This window comes from Desmodus rotundus, chromosome 8 (genome assembly GCF_022682495.2).
Source record: "Desmodus rotundus isolate HL8 chromosome 8, HLdesRot8A.1, whole genome shotgun sequence".
Classification (NCBI taxonomy): domain Eukaryota; kingdom Metazoa; phylum Chordata; class Mammalia; order Chiroptera; family Phyllostomidae; genus Desmodus; species Desmodus rotundus.
The window spans coordinates 32,520,105-32,536,000 of NC_071394.1; the positions used below are offsets into that span (position 1 = coordinate 32,520,105).

At 35.9% G+C, this 15,896-nt stretch overlaps 1 protein-coding gene across 6 annotated transcripts in view; it reads left to right on the forward strand.

Moving 5' to 3' along the window:
- Window positions 1–255: 255 nt before the first annotated feature.
- TRIQK (triple QxxK/R motif containing) overlaps window positions 256–15,896 on the forward strand; it is a 68,422-nt gene continuing 52,781 nt past the window's right edge. For 4 of the 6 annotated variants that reach the window (XM_071222227.1, XM_071222228.1, XM_045181670.2 and 1 more), the window contains exon 1: window positions 262–384. The gene's annotated coding sequence lies outside the window, so the exon portion shown is untranslated. Of the gene's footprint in view, window positions 385–15,896 lie in introns of all 6 variants that reach the window. The other 2 variants (XM_024572307.3, XM_045181671.2) reach the window with 1 other exon arrangement.

The following is a 15,896-nucleotide window of genomic DNA, read 5'->3' on the forward strand; positions in this document are numbered from 1 at the left end:
GTGGGAAGAGTTCAATAATCAAAATAACTCACTTTTGTGTTTAGTGTTTATAAAACAAATCTCAGTCCTTGTTTTGAATTTTTACAGTCACGTTTCTAGGCAGGTATTCCAGCCTAGGATTCCAAAGGATGTTAAGGCCACAAGGAAAACGCATTTGTGTCCAGGACCAGCGTAGAGGCGGGAGAGAGACTGGCCAATCGGAGCTCAGGCTGAGGACTGGTCCCGCCCGCTTTGATCGAGCACCGCCTCTTTTCCGTCCATCTCTCTGGGAGTGGAGGGGTGCAGCTGGCTCGTCTAGCCCCTGCCTCTAAGTGACAGGACCCTGTACAGCAACACTTCTAGCCGGTCACGAAGTTTGTCGGTCCTTGCCTTGGCTGAGCTGAGGTGTGAGTGTGTGTATGTGTGTGTCCGGAGAGGGTTATTTCTGGGAGGCGGGGGAGGCTCTGGCTAGGAAGCTCGGGATCCGGGATTGAAGGCGTTTTGGAGACGATCTTTCCGCTCCTGGGAACGGCACTTGGGCGGGCTGGGCTGAGGGAGGATCTGGAAGAGGAGAAACCCGGGCCCTGGGAAACCCAGTAGGTATGGTAATGACTTAAAGACCCGTTCCAGCGAACTGGGCGCTCACGGTGGGGGTGGGAAATAACCTGTGCGGGATTCGGGCTGGCGGTGGGCACGACTGCCTCTGTTGCTAAGGAACGCGTGGTTTCCGCTCTGCCAAAGTGTCGGGCGGAGGCGGCTGGGCCCTGGAAACCTAGCCACGCCCACCTCTCCAAGGCCTTCAGCTAGGGATTGGCCCCTTGGTGCTGTCAGTTAATTCGCGTCCGTTTATTTCATTCTTCAGTTCAGTGGGTTGTGTAGTTCTCCTCAGTCGTTCATCTACCATTTTATGACTCTCCACACTTTCCATCTTCCCATTTTAATCTACAGGTATCTGCAGACTAAAACAATTGCCGAGAAGAGCTTTAGGCAGCGTGGTTTTATTAGGGGCGGATGGAGCGGGGGAGTCTTTTCCCAGTGCTTGATGAATCACTGAGCCCGCAAGGGTGTCCGTGTGGATAACTGGGAATAGGGGCCTAGGAGATCTGGTTTCTTATATGTGGAATTCTTTTTCTTGCTGCTGCCTGTTTGATCTCAAGGAGCTTCTTGGGAAGTTGAGGCAATTCATTATTGGACAATATATGTATGATCTCCTTTCAGACCTTTCTGTGGAGAGGGCTGATACCAGCATATAAATCCCCATTTTGCTTAATTCGCCCATATTAAATAATTAACTATGAGATGGTAACCACAAATAACCATTTTAAATCTCTTCTTTGCTCATGTCAGCCTTTCCCCAGTGATGCAGCAGAGTAAACATTCCAGAGAGAAAACAAAGGGGCTAAAAGTCTGCTTTTACTTCCTTCTGCTAGGTGTACTGTATATCTCCAAGAAGGAAGCTTTTATAGCTTGTTAACACTGGGAAGATCCTTGGCCTAAAAATCCGGAAACTGGCAGGATTAGGGAGTGTTTGTCCTTAGGCAAACCTTATACCTGTTATCTATAAAGTGGGGATATTTATGTGCCCTTTGTTCCTAAAAAGGAAGGAGGATAATTGATTGTGAAAGTATTTTTAAAGTAATGATCTACACAGATGTAAAGTGTTATTGATTAGAGTTTTCATCTCTCCTTTTGTCTATAGGATCTGAATTTGTAAACATATGTGATTATGATCAGTCAGCTTAAAATATTTGCAGACCTCCTTGTAATTTCTTTTTTATCTTTGGGTTATTTAGAAATGGGGAAGAAACCCATTCTTCTCTCCATTATTGATTAGTTCTGGTTAGGTGCATCAGGAATGTCATGCATGACAATTTCCCTCCTGACATCACTAGATTTTTTTCAAGATTATATATATCCTGAAAGGATTGGGAAAGATTACCTTGTAATCCAAAGATGAATATCTTTTTGGTAACATATACCACTCTGAGAAGCCAAGGAAAGCTATTGACTCTCCTCTTAGAAAAGACTAATTTGAAGCATAAGTGGATGCTAGATTAAGAACATGTGTTTTTGATCAACTTCTTAGTAAAAAGGAAATTACTCTTTCCCTTTGCTCATCCCACAGAGAGACTGGGTAACTTATATCCGAAGCTACATAGCTGAGAGCAGAGTTGGATATTCTTTCTTCCGGAGTGCATCTTACTATAGCTTACTTTAGTTCAGGGTCTTCAGCCAATCCCCAATCCTATTTCTTTTTCTTTTTTTTTTTTAAACATTTAGCAAACAGGAACTACCATTGCTCAATAAATTGTTGCTGTCTTTCAACACCATGTCAGCTGTATTTTATTCCAAATTCCTTTGATCATTCTCTTAAATCATATTTCTGTATTTGAAGAAGTAAAGAGAATTTATCAAATATTTTGGGAAAATATTAAATTGAATTTTTGAAGTAAACATTAAGTACATACATTTTCTCTTTGATCAGGGTCCATTCTGGACAAAGAAAAGATGCCACTAGAACATGATTACCTGACTCCTAAAACTCTTAAACTTAAATGAATAATCTTTTATAACATTTTAATTTCCTGTGGCTAAAAAATATTGTGGTTGGTTCCACTGTGGCTGTTTTCCTGATTTCTGTATTAAAATAGAAGGCTATAAATAGAGGGTTTTTCCCCCAAGTTCCTTTATCTAGCTTTATCAATAAAAGTGGGTATCAGTAGTGGATATTGTCATCAGATATGGAAAGCAATGAAGAAAAAGTATATGGCTTTTGTAATAAACACAACAGTATATAGGAGCACCTGTTGTTTCTTTACTGCTTACAATTTTATTCAAACTGTTTAGTATGTTAGAAGACAAACAGAAATATTAAAATGTTTGAGAGTTTATTTGAGCAAAAATTGATTTGAATTGGACAGCATTCAATCTAGCAGATAGGAGCTAGACTTTTAGGCAGAAGGGAATGGAAATGAGGAATTTATACTGGCAAAAAAAAAAAAAGGTTGATTATTGTGAGGATACTTTCCTTTAGGGAATGGTAGGGGCCTATCAGGCAGATTACCTAACTAGTTAACCTAACTAGTGCTGATCAGGTGATTCCTCATAGACTGGTTTAAGATTCCTGTTTTGGAAGAGCTGAAATTGTAATTAAGTCTTGGGTTGGTGATGTGGGGCTGGACGTAAGCAACTCCATTTTGAGCCTGTTGTCTTCTTTTTAAGAAGTATTTAACTATCCCTTTCTTTACTCACTTCATTTCTGATAGAGAACTAGAAATAAGGACAAATAGATTAGAGAATGACAGCTTTTAGGGGATTAATAAATAATAGCTCATTCCTTCTCTTGGGTTTGTCAACAGACGAATGAAGTTTGCATTATCAGTTTGGTTACTAAGGAGCTGATTGGACATAGTGCTTTAGATAGGAGACCATAAATGAGTACTAGCACCTCCTATCCCCTACTACTTGCACTCCCTTTCTCAGAACCTAGATTTTAGTTCAGAGTTACTGCTCTGCATGGTCCAGGACAGAGAGAGAGTAAAAGAGGGCAAACCTTTAGTGTTTACAGGTTTATAATAGGGTATCTCTACCCATTGGAATAATATGGACCAATGGATGTTTTCTACCTCTCAGATCATTTCTCTTACTGGAAGCTGTGAATAAGGAGTAAGAAACCAGGACGTTACGCCAGGTAACCTCCAGTTAATCTTGTACTCCAGAGATTAACTAAGGTGATACCTCTGGGTCATTTCAAATATGTGGAGGTGATTTAAAATTATTACAATGTCTTTAAAAAACTCTGCTGGTTTAGGGACTCTACAGTTTAGGGGTGCTAAATATTGTATCATGTAGAGGTCCACCAGCTCAAAGAATTTCCTGCTCTTATCTCAAGGCCAAAAACATCTTCATTGAGGACCGTAGTTCCAGAGGAAGTTCCTTTATGTAGAAACATGAGGCTAGTCTTCCTCCCTAGTCTTTGTTCCTATGTGTTATCCATGTTTTTGATATCAGTAGATTTGGCTCTAAGTGTGAAGGTCTTCGTGAAAATTCAGCTTAGAATATAGTTATTTTTTGGTATTCTTTCAGAATGACTAAAATGATATTAATGGAAAACAGTGATGCATATTTTATCATATTTGATATTCTCAGGACATTTCTTACTTGACAAATAAGAATCAGAGAGTCTTAGAGCCAAGTCTTTTTATATGATACATATTACTACACTTAATCCTTTCTTATATGGTAGAAATGTGAAGTCTATTTGCAACAATAGAGTGAGATAGATGTATGTTTTTGGGAAAAAGAAAAGTTTATTTCTTAGCTTACCTCTTTGGAAATGTTAACAACAGTAGAAAAAAGGTAATACTCAGTACTGCGAGGTTTAACAAACACTGTTTTCTTGAATCAGAAGGTGGAGACAGCGCCATAAATGAGAGGGTCTTGTCATTTTCATGGTTTTCAAGCAAGTGAACATGAAGAGTAACAACAGGAATAAAAAAGTTTAGTTCTTCTATAGTAGTATCGTGTAGTGACATAGTTGCAGAAATAACAGACCATTTAAATTGAACAACTTAAAATTTAAGCAAAGACAGAAGGAAGATGACTTAATCCAAAGAACAGTTTTTACATACTTTGAATATTAAAAATATTTATGTATCACATTATGTAGAATAATAAATTGTATGGATATTTGCGGCAACATCTTTATTGTCTGTTTCAGTTTATTACCCACACCAGGTGGAAGGTACACTGGACCTAAAGTTTTAGACTTGGCTCCAGCATAGACATATCATTTGTTGGGTTTTATAATGTTTCCAGGCATCAAGTTCTTTCGTTATCCATGAAAAGAGTCGATTTGTGATGTGCTACCATTTTTTTTTCTCAAAAATATGCTTGCATGTTATCATTCATTCTTGTTATTTACAGTGATTCTCTCTGGGCAGGGTAAATCATTTTTTATAGATGGGAAATTACAATTTTAAGAAGAACCTCCCAATTTCTGATTCTATTTTGTGTTTCCTGGAGGTCCACTCTGTCTCTTCTCTCCTCAACATGCCCCTACCCATGCTTATGCGCATTTTGTAAACACTGGACTATATAGAAATGATCTATACAGCCCCTTTCAATGCCAAAATGTTCTGGACAAGAAATCCCATAAAACCAAGGGGAATGAAGTCAGTAGAAGACTCAGAGACATACCTGTGAAAATCTAAGAAGTTTAAGCTAAGAAGAATATTTAAGAAAATTCTTGGACATCTAACACGTACAAGACTACAGGGCCTCTGTGGATAGGAGAACTGAATGTAAAAAGAACAGATAATGATTAAGTGACTAGGAAGATAGTAAGGTAGAACAAAAAGCTGACAGAAAACTAAAAATATGAGAACTGGATTAGTTCTGTATTCCAGCTGTAACAAACAACCACAAATTTAGTGACTTAAAAACACAAACTCATCATCTTATAGTTCTGTACTTCAGAAGTCTGACATAGGTCTCACTGGACAAAAAACATATTATCAGCAGCGTTACGTTCCTTTCTGGAGGTTCTGAGATGCAATCTGTGTCCTTTTCCAGCTCTGGAGGCTGCCCATGTTCCTTGGTTCATGGTTCCCACCCTCCATTTTAAAAGCCACCAACACTGCATTTCTCTGACTTTGCTTCTGTAGACAAATCCTCTTCTGACGACGGCTAGGAAAGTTACCTACCTTTAAAGTCCCACCCGGATAAACTAGGATAATCTCTCCATTTTAAGGTTTTTCATTTAATTACTTTTGTAAAGTCCCTTTTGCCGTGTAAGGTTACATATTCACAGGTTCTGGGAATTGGGACTTTGACGTCTTTGGGGGAGAGGCATTATTCTGCATACCACAATATCATATTATAAATACACAATTGATGCCGTAAAGAGCAGAATTGATATCACTGTAGAAAATTGAATTGGTGTGGAGAATACACTTGAAAAGTTCTTGTAGCTAACATACTGAATTCTTGAACAGATGATAGATGGAGGAAAAAGAATGAAGTTCACAATATGAATATTTGGAGTTTCTGTGGAAGAGACTATAATATACATAATTGTCCCTAAGAAGAAAATAGCATTTGAAAAATAATAATAAAGAGGTAACATGAAATAAAACTTTCTGAGCTGAGAAGACCTATGAGTACAGAAAGGACTTATAAAAGATGTAACAGCCCAAAGAGACCCAGTATCAAACAGTTTTCAAATTATGATTTAAAAATCCTTTAAAAACCTAGAAAGAGGAAAAAATGGCACATCACTATCAGGAAACAAAAATTACGCTGATCTCAGACTTCTTTTCTGTAGAATTAAATACCAGAAGAAAACAGAGCAACATTTTTAAAGCTTAATTTTTTTTTGTCATGCAGTTTGCATTTCTGGTGTGATGGCAATAGAAAATAACTCCTAAGAATAGAAGGGACTAAACTACATCCTGTTTTGCTTTTGGGGGAAAAAATAAAACACCAGTAAGACATATGACTATTGATTAAAAGATGATATGATATAAACACAAAAGCCATGATTTATAGAAATATAAAATTAATGGTACATCCTCGAGTCCTATATTCTTATAGAGGTAGCTCTAAGTATTATGTTAAATCTAGTTAAAAACTGACTGCAAACGTAATAAACTGCTTGCAAGAGAAGATGTATAATGTAAAAATTCAATAACAATACTCTACATTTAAGTAAACTTTTGTGATCTTCTGATTTATTTATGCCAAAGATAAAACCTAGTAATTCAAGAGTAAGAATAGATTTAAAAATATACCTAAACCATTGATTGGCACATTGTGACCTATGGCCCACTCAAATCTCCCTCACTGCCTGTTTTTGTGTGACCTGCTAAGAATAGTTTTTACATTTTTAAATCGTTGGAAAAATTAAAATAATAGTTTGTGATGTGAAAATTGTATGAAATTCCAATTTTATTGTTTATAAATAAAGTTTTATTGGAACGCATCTGCAATCATTTGTTTATGTATTTGTCTGTGGCTCCTTTGGAACTAGAACAGCTGTGCTGAGAGCGGCTACGGAAATGCAGTTTTGGTGCTCTCGTGCTCTGCATTGCTTCTCAGGGCACACAAATCTCAGTGACATGGCTATGTCTCGATTTTGCTTTTTTGACCAGAAAGCCTAAGATATTTGTAATTTGAGCCTTTTCAGAAGAATTTTACATCTCATGACCTGATCTCTGAATTTTCGTGTGTAACACTGAACTTTTTAACTCAAATGAACCAAAGTTACTCAGTTATTGCACTGCAGTTTGGCTTACTCCAGCATCTCTTTGGTTTTATATGGACTGGAAAAGCTGGAATCTATTATTCTTTATATTTAATAATCCATTTTCCATCTTTACTTTAAATGAAACAAAATTTATGTAAAGATTTTAGAATTTTATTTCCAAAGGCAAAAATCAGTCAATACTGTAATATTGTAAGAAAGAATGGCTACCATTGTACACCAAAACTCTGTGCTTATACAGATAAACATGTACAGTATGTAGTAAGTGAGTTATATGTCAATCAGTTAGTTAATCAGTAAAGATTTGTTTGGCAGGTATAGGTGATTATAAAGAGGAAGTGTCATTGAAATGAGGTCTTGAAGGATGCCAGTGAATTCAAGCACTTGAGACAAGGAGAACAAGATTTATAAAACCACTAAATTGCAAGTAGGATCATGTGATTGGGAAATGAAAGAAGTTCAGTGGCTAGAACATAATTTGGAGAAAAGTGGCTGGAGTTGAGGCAATAAAGACCTGCTGAACCAGACTGAGAAGGCTATTATATGCCATAGAAAGCAATTTTCATCCTGTGGACAATGAGAATCCATTTCAGGTTTTTAAACTGTAGAACAACATGATCAGATTTATATTTCAGAATAATGGTTCTTACACTATTTTCCAAATACAGCAAACCATAAAATTCTTTAATGCTATGACTATACTTTCATAGAATAAAAGTTGCCTTGGGTTATACCCACTCAGGTCCTATTTATAACAAATGTTTCCTTGAGGGAGGATATAGAAACAATCCCCTACTTACCCTAGAAACTTAGGTGAGCAGGCTGTTAAATAAACTGAAGTCATTTAAAATTTTCAAAAGATTAAGAAGTTACCTGTAAGGTAAAAGTAATCTCCCTGGCTTCTGGGCACATAGAGCTGCTCTAAGATATTATGCCTCTTTTATATGTGGCTTATTAAAACTTTATGAAAACTTGAGATGATGGAAGTTTAGTTATGGACCATTTGAATATATTTGAATTTTCTTTCTTAGATATTAAAAAAACTGTTTAAATGAATGCTTAGCGTTCTTCTAAGAAAATTAACATATTTGTATTGAATGCCTGTATCTAATTTGACTAAAAGTAGTCCTATTTTAAACCTTGATTTAGGTATATGGTGAAAATCCCAGATAATATTGTCTCACATTTATATAAACCTTTATATTTGAAACATTTTCATAAATGATCTCATTTCACCCTCACAGTAATCTCTTTAATATATATGGAAGGGTTCTTTTTTTTCCATTTTACAGACGTAAAGTCTCTCTGCTGTCTGATCTGAACACGTTCTTCCTTGTAGAGGAAAGTGAGCGAGCTCTTTGATTAGATAGATTTGAGTTAAAATTGCTGCCGTTTTTCCACGTTAAATGTGCATGATTGGGAAGGTCACTTCAGCATTAGAAAACTCAGTTTTCCCAGTTGAGGTTCATTGTAGATGGGACATTACCTTTCTACAATCTAAAACTTCCAGGATATATCTGGACCAAGCATTTCAGATAAGGACTGTAGACCCAAATTATTATGACTTATTTTATAACAGCCTTATTGAGACATAATTCAAACCATAAAATTTATTTAAGGGGTACAATTCAGTGGTTTTTAGCATATTCACAGAGTTGTGCAATATTCTAAAATGTTAGAATATATTTATCCCCTCGGAAAGAAACTGCACCCACTATTAGCTACTCCCTATCTCTTCTCCCCCACCCTTAGCCTTAAGCAACCATTGATCTATTTTCTGTCTCTATAGATTTCCCATGCTGGGCATTTCATATAAAGAGACCTGTAGAAATGATGCATTAATTGGACATCTGTGACTGGCTTCTTTCACTTAGCATAAAGTTTTCAAGCTTCATTCGTGTTGTAATGTATATCGATATTTTATTCCCTTTGTGGATGAATAATATTTTATTATAAGATGTACTGAATTTATTTATCTATTCTTCATGGGTTTTTCCCACTTTTTGGCTATAAAAAATGCTGTTAGGAACATTTGTGCCCAAATCTTTTTGTGCACATATGTTTCCATTTTTCTTGAGTATACATCTGGGATTGGAATTGCTGGGTCATAGGGTCATTATATGTTTGCATTTTTTGAGGAACTGCCAAACTGTTTTCTAAAATGGCTGTACCACTTTACTTTCCCACCAGCCATGCATGAAGGTTCCAGTTTTCCACATTCTCAGCAACTACTTCTTTTTGTCTATCTTTGGTACAGCTATCCTGGTAGATGTGAGTTGGTTTCTCATGGTGGTTTGATTTACTCCCTAATGACTGATGATTTTGAGTATCTTTTCATGTGCTTTTTTGCAATTTGTATTTCTTCTTTGAAGAAATGTCTGTTTAGATGCTTTGCCCATTTTTTTCATTGGGTTCTTTGTATTTTTACTATTGAGTTGTAAGAGTTCTTCATATGTTCTGGGTATACTTCTCAGATCTGATTTGCAAATATCTTCTCCCTTCTGCGACTCATCTTTTCCTTTATCGTGTACATTAGAGCACACAAAAGCTTTGTTTTTCCACTTTGATGAAGTTCATTTTATCTTGGTTTTAATTTTGTTGTTTGTACTTTTGGTAATGATTGCCTAAGCTAAGGTCGTGAAGTTTTACTCCTGTATTTGCTTCTGAGCATTTTATAGTTTCAGCCTTTGCATCTAAATCTTTGATTTTTTTTTTGAGTTAATTTTTGTAGATGGTGTGAGTTAGTAGTTCAACTTCATTCTTTTGCAGCAGCATTTTTAAAAGAAGACTATGCTTTTATATTATGATGCTTGACCTAGATTATTATCAGTATTTAAAATTACCCAACAAATTATGAGCTGTTTTTTTAATGATATGATTAGAATGAATAAAACTTGTGTTTTCAAATACTTGGAGTTAAGTTTTGTGTTGGTATTATTTTTATTAGACAGTGTTTGGAGCCATTTAAATTTGATACTCTTACCTATATGAGATCAGTGGTAGCATAAAACAAGATAACATCAGTGGCTGGCACATAATAGTCATTTAGTAAACATTCATTGAACAAAAATGAATAAATAATACGTTATTTTCCTTATTGCTTTTTAAATGAGCATTTAGTTTAAAAATTAATGTACGCTGAAAAGTTTATGGTTGGATAAATGTAGTTATTTTTATAGGTCAACTTTGGGCAAGTTGCAATAAGAAAATAAATTTGTATCGGTCTCTTTATACTCATATTCAACTTTAAAGTACTGTGGAAACATCTTCCACTGCTTTTCAGATATTTGCTATACAATGTACCATTCTTAAAGTGTAACATGCAAAAATAACATTACTGTTTATTACAGTGGAAAAAGGGGTCTTCATTTAAATAAATTTTGGACCACTAGGTCATGTAAATTTAAATAGGGCTTTCTATTATAGAACTTCTTAAAGCCTTTTTATGAAAGTGTGTCTAGTGAAAACGTGCATATATGCAACATTTTCCAAGTATGTTCGGCCATAGAACTTAATTCAATTGAACATAGAACAGAATTAGCAAACTTAAAAATACCTTTTGGAAAAATGCTACCACAGTGATTTTATTTTGTGGACAATTAAGGAGCTGCAGATTATCTATTTAATATAAATATTAAATTTTGAATTCCAGTAAGAAAAAGCAACTAAGAATATTATTATTGGTATTGGAATTGAATATGCTAGGAACGCGAGCACAGCTTCCTCGGTAAAAATCCTGCCTTTGGAAACACCCCTTGGCAGCTTTCCACTTGGCAGCTTTCCACAGTTCAGACCTGGCAGCGGCAAGGACACAGCGCAAGGTGTGTTTATTTGATTTAACATTTGGCAAAAGGTTTTTTGACTTGTGGTTTATTTTCTTTCACTTTGTTTTTCTTGTTTTGGTTTGTTTGCTTCTGGCAATGAACTTGGGTTCAGAATGTTGTTCTTTCTTATGGAAAACAGTGTAAGAAGGTGAAAATGATTATACTTGTACTATATTTTTGTATTTTGGCAAATGCAAGTAAATGAGACAATAGCTACAGAGCTATGAATCTTTATCTGATTTATTTGTTAAATTGTTCAGTATTACTAATTGTCTACTAGGATTCATTGCTGCATTAATTACTTGACCTGTCTTGATGTTGGTATACCCTGATCCTTTGGTACATTTCTATATTTTGATAAACATGTATTGGCTATAATCAATGTCCCTGCATAATAACTAATAAAGGGATTAAGATCTTCATAAAATATCAGGTATTCAACATTATGTTTAATCTTTCTTGACTAATTGGTTCATCTGTTTTTCAAATGCATTGTAGGGAGAGGAAATATAATATGAAAGAATATGGGCCTCCATTATATGTCTGATCCTATCCTCTGTCCCCTTCCATACCTCACTCTACTCAGAATTCTCCAATGGTTCCCGTTTTACTCAAGATACAAGACAAAACTCTTAGACTGGCCTATATGTAAGACCTGGCCCCTTGTGACCTCTCCAATCTCATCTCTAAGCACCCATTCGCTAATCTGTCCTGGCTCTCCTGTGGTTCTTTGAACATACCAAGCATGTTCCCATCTCAGTTTTCTCAGTATTCTCTCTAGAGTTGCTCTTGGATATTTGCATGGACAATTTATGTACTTCAATTTGAGATTTTTATTATAAAGGTCACCTTCTAAAAGAGGCCTCATCTGGTATCCTGGTTCTATATTTTCTACTTAGCATTTATCACTGTCTTATAAACTACATTCGTTATTTGTCTTGTTTATTGCCATTGGTCACAAGGATATTAGTTCCTATGAGTGCAAGCAGGGTTTTTTGTTTGCTGTGGTTTTACTCTGTCTCTAGCAACTAGAGTAGTTCCTGACCCTTGATGAGTGAATGGATACATGAATGAATGAATGGATGAATGAATGAATGGGTGAATGGATGAATGAATGAATGAACAAATGAACAGTAAATTAAGCACTTACTGTGAGCTAGCCACTATGCTAAGTGAAGAGGATACAGGGATGAAATACCAGCTCCTTCCCTTAGAAGTACAATTTGAAGGGAGATGGACAATTACAGCAGCCACCTAACTGCAGTGTTGTGTTGTGATAAGAGTATGAACAGAATGCGGTCATCACTCAGAGAAGCAGCATTTGAATCAGACTGTGCTGGGCCTCTGCAAGGCTTCCTGAGAAAGGTAACCCTTTGTATCAGTCAGAGGAGCCTAGGTTGTGCTCTAGGAACAACCAGGCCCAAATCTCGGTGTCCCATATGTCTGTTTCTCACACAGACTACATGTCCAGAATGGACTGGGTAGGAAAGTGACCCATGTCACTGAAGGCTGCATCTGGATGTACTTCCGTTATCACTGCAGCAGTTGGGGGAGAGAAGCTAATTAAGCACTGGCATTTCAAGTTTCACTGGTCAAAGCAAATTGCTTAATTTCAAATGGGAGACTGGGAAGTACAATACTACTTTCTACTCAGGGGGAAAGGAAAATTGGAAGATACGTAAGTAGAATGACTGACTGACACACCTTTCTGCTCTCTTAAAGGAATATAAGATATCCAGGTAAAGAAATATTTGAAATGGTTTTCAGAGAAAGGAAGAGCATGGGCAGTCGGTAAACTGTTAAAAAGTATTATTTTAGGGAACTGTGTGTGATTCAAAGTAGCTGGAGCACAGTGTGTGTGGGAGATGAAGAAGGTGAAGAGATTGGAGGGAAAATAGGGTTAGATTATACCAAACTGTGGAATTAGAACTGTCCTGAAGGATGTAGAGAAATATTAAATGATATACATCAGGGGGATTTCTTGATGAAATTTTATTTGTGAAAAATTATTCTGCAAGCAGTGTGGGGGATGGATTTGAGGGGAGGAAGACTGGACACAATACCACCAATTATAATGCTAACGCAGTAAGGCTGGTGTGACCCCCAGAGACAGGCAAAGGTCTGGGAGATAAAGGAGGGGAACAAAAGGTAGGGAAAGGTATATAGATGGCGTGGGCTTCAGGGCAGAGGAGATGCCTTAGCAGGAGACAGGACACTGTAATCAAATTAGAGATACTGACATGGACAGTGTGGCTGAGCATGTATGTGTGGATTTGTTGTGTTTGGTATGTGTGCACATGTGTGTGTTGGTATGTGGGTGAATTAGAACAAGATTGCAATGTAAGTGATTCTTACATAATGATTTCTGTTCTCTTTGTGACTTGCTAGACCAGACTAAAATGAAGGAGGGCTGAGGACTTGAGCAGAGCCCTGCAAGTTGGAATAACTACTGAGTCAAATGGGGGACAGAGCTCACTTGGAGCAAGGAGGTTGCTGGGTAGTATTATGTGCTTATAAAAAATTAGATTGCACATTTTACTATTAAAATTGCATTGGGAAGCTCATTTGGCTTTTTTTTCCTTTAAATTGTTTAGAGTTCAGCAATAATTTAAAAATATACATTTAGAAAAATGTTGTATATGTTATTTCCATTAGAGAGACTCATTACATATAATCCAACCCCTGCCCCCAAATTTGGGTTAATGTGATAAGGAAGACCTAATTATTTCATAACAAAGGAAAATTTTTTAAAATTAGTGACATAGTTACTCAGAGCTTTTATAAAATCATTTTTATGATAAGCTTTTAAATAAAGTAGTATAATATCACAGTCATATTTAATTCTCAAAAAATGTAGAAAAGTCATTGGAATATTTACAATACTTTTCTTAAAGGTTTTGAAAGACATTGTTGGCAATAAATATATTAAAAAAAAAAAGAAAGACATTGTTGGGAATGTAGTATAATTTAAAGGATATTTTAAGATTGTGTTTCTTGTTTTCCATTATGTGTTAGGCCCAAGGTTATTTTAAACATTTGGGATTTTAAATTATTACAAATTAAAAATTTGAGGCCTCAAAAGAACCAATTTTATCTGAAGTCAGACTCCTGCTGCTCCAGTAGGAACGGTACTGACCTGCTCAGTGCATGTGGTGGATGTACAAGAGAAACGGTGACATGCAGACTTAGTGGAAATAATATCAAGAACTTACAACTCCTGGGGAGACAATAACAAAGAATTGGTGGAAGTGGTGACCTAACAAGATTCTTTTCTTAGACTGGAGGATACTTTGGGACATCTGACAAAGATTGGATATTCAGTTGTCAAATTTAAAAATGAGGACCAGTGCTTAAGCTTTTGTTTTGTTGTTGTTCAGAAGCCTTCCATTTTAGAAGATAAATACTTTTGAGTACTCATGGATTTGTAGATATATATATTCCAACATTTATTGACAGTAAGACAACTATATAATTTGGCATCTTACAAGTTATCCAAAGATACTTTTATTCAGTCACTTAGCTGGTGATAGATGATTAGAAGGTTAAAGGACCAAATAATAGCAGGAACTATACATTTTATATGTAAATAAGTTATTCTAATATCTTAAAGACTGTTTTTATATCTAAGAACCTTAAATATAAGGGAGTTCATTAACTTCTTTAATGAGTATTTAGTATCATCAACCTCAGTTTATTTTTGTTTAAAAACTATTTGGACTAAGTGTTGCTTCAACAGTAATTGATTGAGCCAGCCTGATATGATGATACTAAAAAGATATAGTACTTACTATTTGGGAAACACCATGTTAAGTAGTTTATATGAATTAACTATTTAATTTAACCTTTAAATTATTACTGTACTCATTTAAAAAGTGGAAAAGAGCTTAGCTGGATCAACTAATAAGTGACAGTTAACTGAAAGTTTGTCCTCTACAGTCAGGAACAGGACAAGGATGTCCACTCTTTCTAGCACCGGAAGTCCTAGCCAGAGCCATCAGGCAAGAGAAAAAACTAAAAGGCATCCAAACTGGGAATGAAGAAGTGAAAGTGTCACATTTTGCAGACGGCAAGAGTCTCTATGCAGAAAACTCCGAAGAATTCTCACACACACAAAAAACTACTCAATATTAGAAAAAATAAACAAGTAAAGTTGCAGGACACAAAATCCATGTGCAAAAATCCACCGCAGTCTTATGTATTAACAATGAAATTTCAGAAAAAGAAATGAGAAAAACAATTTATTTTGCAATTTGAACAAAAAGAATAAAATACCTGTGAATAAACAAAGATGTGAAGGACCTATATGCTGAAAACTGCAAAGCATTTCTAAAAGAGATTGACTCATAGATGGAGAACAGATGACAGCTAGTTGGGCATCGGGGAAGATTAGGGGATGGAGAGATTGAGCAAAAAGGAAAAAGGGCTCATGGACATGGACAACAGTGTGGTGATTGCGGGAGGGTGGGGAATATAAGGGGACTAAATGGTAATGGGGAAAAATATAATAAAGATTAAATTTAAAAAATATTGAAAGAGACACATTGAAATGGACAGATATTCCATGTTCATGGGTTGGAAGAATCAACAGTTAAAATGTCCATGTTACCTGAAGCAATATACAGATTTAATGCAATCCCCATCAAAATCCCAATATCATTTTTTAAAGAAAGAGAACAAAAAGTCATCAGATTTGTATGGAACCACAAAAGACCCCATTTAGCCAAAGCAATCCTGAGAAAAAAGAATGAAATTCAAGGTATCACACTACCTGACTTCAAATTATACTACAAAGTGATGATAATCAAAACAACTTAGTATTGACAGAGATA